Source organism: Asparagus officinalis, chromosome 7 (genome assembly GCF_001876935.1).
Source record: "Asparagus officinalis chromosome 7, Aspof.V1, whole genome shotgun sequence".
NCBI classification, from domain to species: domain Eukaryota; kingdom Viridiplantae; phylum Streptophyta; class Magnoliopsida; order Asparagales; family Asparagaceae; genus Asparagus; species Asparagus officinalis.
The window spans coordinates 5,983,690-5,986,949 of record NC_033800.1 but is presented as its reverse complement, the minus strand read 5'-3'; the positions used below and the strand labels follow the sequence as shown (position 1 = coordinate 5,986,949).

Below are 3,260 nucleotides of genomic sequence, written 5' to 3'. Positions count from 1 at the left end.
GTTTTGTTAGTTGAGGGACCAAGTCGCGATGACCCTGTGGATTTGAGGGGTTAATAAGCAATTTCATATAGTTTTTTAAGGACTAACATTGGATTGTTGAAGACGCGAGGGACTGGTATCTAAATAACTCAAAATAATTTTGCCAAAGCGCGCAATTTTCACATTTATTCTCTCCTTTTCCGCGGTATATATCCCTTCTTTCTCTCTCCCCACTTTGAACCTTTCCCATCTCGTCGAAACCCTACCTACGGCCGCCTTTTCTCCCTCATCCAACCCATCCCCTAAACCCTAATCTCTTCAATCCAAACCCTAACCCATCACCAACATGTCGAGCGCTTTGGACATGTCCCTCGACGACATCATCAAGAACAGCAAGAAATCCAGCACCGACTAGGTAAACGGTTCGGATCTCTATTCAACCGCCCGATCTGGGATCTAGATCCGTGGATCTTCGCGATTTGACCGTTTTGTTGTCGGGTCTCAGGCGCCGGAGTCCACTTGGCAGCACGACATGTACTCGGATCAGGCGGCGGCGCTGGGGGCTTTTGGCGGTGGGGGCGGCGGCAGGGCGGCGGCGATTGAGACGGGGACGAAGCTTTACATTTCGAACTTGGATTATGGCGTTTCGAATGAGGACATTAAGGTTGTTATCGAGTTTTTGATAACTTTGTTTCACTGAGATCTGGTCTTTTTTTTAACTTCGCAGCTAATTTCTTTGAATATGATTCAACTTCAGCTAGGAATTTCAGATTATTGATAGTTATTACTAGATCAAAACCCTTTTTTTCTCTAAAAACATAATTATGATTTGCTTTGTATGCATCATAATCGGACTCACGATATATCTAGATACATCAAAGATTAAATTCCGAAACTTTTTCCAAAGAAGCCATTTTGTCCAGTGAAACAATCTCAGCCTTGAAAAGATGGTGCCCTGTCCAGGTTAGCAAGTTGGTTTACCTAATTGTTAGGTTCTCCAAATATTTATCCATGTATTCATGTACTCCAAATCTTGCAAAGTTGAAACAAGTTCTGACAAAGATGTGAAATTAGATGGTTAGTTGGTAACGCAAGTCCATAAAGAAATGGGATCATGCCCAGTAGAAAAAAGTAGAAAAAGAGCATGCGTTATCATGTGTTTGGGCAGTATTATTCCGCTTGAAACCACAGGAAAACATCTGCAACTAACTTACTCGTGAATAAAATTATACTAAATTTTAGGAGGTACCACAAATCAGTGCAATATATGAATGGAAGTTCTTCGTGAACATATGTTGGAAAGTTCCAATATTGACGTTTAGGGTTGTACTTGTTTTGTCACATCTTATGTAAGAGTATATTCCATAAATATTATGGTAAATTTTGTATGTATAATATCATACTATTACAGGTTGACCATGCTTCTTATAATATTCCATTGTTTTGTGAAGTTTTCTTTTATTACCCCTTTTTAGGCGTTCTCCTTAGATATGATAGTACATGTATCTCGTTAGATTATTCGTGGTATCTTGAACTATAGTTCTATGGACCCCCATTTCCGCAATATGTTAATGAATTGTCTTTAGAATAATGTCAAATCACATCACTTACATGACAGCTAATAAATTGGTCTATACTGAAATAGACATAATCATAATCTGTAAAGGCTTTTCCCTTCAAAATGCGGTCTTTGACTGCGCAACCATAATTTTTTGCTTCATTATCTATTTCATTACATATGTTTCTTATAAGCATATGGTCATAGTATAGCATAATCTTCGTTTTTTCCATCTAAACAGAGTCAACTATAGCTAGGCTGAAGTTCCACATAAATATGGGATTGACCAGTCATTGATCTAGCTGAATCACTGTCATGGTCGATAAAGAAAATGTACAGGCTTTGCCAGCAACATAATGATATGACACCGTCTTTTCCAAAAATTCTAGAGGGGCAATACATAAAAACCTATTTTATTGTTTATGTAGTTAAGCCGCATTCAGCAGTGGATCAATATGTTCTACATTTAGTACTACATTTGAGTCTACGTTTAGTCCTACATTTGAGTCAAGATGTTCTATGTTTAGTTCAACATTTGAGCTCATTTTCTACTTGTTTGTTCACTAGAGGAGCATCAATATGCTGTACAATTTCTCCTTCTAATATATATTTAAATCCGTGCAGGAACTGTTTGCAGAGGTTGGGGATCTGAAACGCTACACAATCCATTATGACAGAAGTGGAAGATCAAAGGTAAAAATTAAGCTTGATTCTAACTATGAAGTATTAAAATATTGTTATTTGCCCCTAAATGTTGGAGATGTTCTTTCTTCAAGGGAACGGCAGAGGTTGTCTTTTCAAGGAGACTTGATGCTGCTGCAGCTGTGAAGAGATACAACAATGTGCAACTCGATGGGAAGCCAATGAAAATAGAGATAGTGGGAACAAACATTGTGACCCCTCCTGCACCTCAGGTTCCTCAGGTTTCAAATTTGGGCTTTGGAAATTCTATTGGTGCTCCAAGAAGGTATTCACTTGCATCCTTTAAGCACATGCTGAGGTTCAGGATCTACTATTTGAGATTAATATCACCCCATATACTTATTTCTGGACGCTACAGCTGTTAGAAATCGATATTGTAACTGTGTGCTATGTTTTGTGGTGTGCTATTTTTCCTTTTTTTTTACTGTGGTTGGTTACTGTTCTCATTGGGATTTTGTTGTGATCTACCTTATGCTATGTTAAGGGTGTGATGCATGTACTGTAACAAGTATGAGATTCCATATTAGTCATTTGTTAAACATAGCTTGGGAGTATCTACCTGTTCTATCAGGTGAGAGGTTAGAGGTTGAATACTATCATTTGCCAAGTCTGGAAGCATTTACTTCAAAAACACATGTACCATATAATATAGACTGCCTAAACTTTTTGGTCACGTATTCTAATGCGCAATAAGACGATTACTTAACATCATCCTCTGTCAGTAGGGATACTTAACTTTTGTTAGCAAACTTAGCATAGTAATTTATATAGTTTTCCATGACTAAGCAAGTAATTATTTATTAGCCCAAGCATCAACAGTAATGCGGACCTCATTTCTCTGTATTTTGCCATATGTAAAAGAATCCTTGCATTTCTTGAGCAAAATTTTGGTTTCCTTGTTTGCCATGAAGGAAGTAACTGCGTTTATTTATTCTAGCTTATGCAATGATATGATTACCTGACAGCTTCTCGGGGAGGGGTGGATCTAGTGGATACTCCCGAGGTGGTAGGTCTGGTGGCC

The 3,260-nt window shown here is 38.2% G+C and overlaps 1 pseudogene; it reads left to right on the top strand.

Moving 5' to 3' along the window:
• The window catches only part of LOC109848669, a 3,211-nt pseudogene continuing 123 nt past the window's right edge, over nt 173-3,260 (top strand).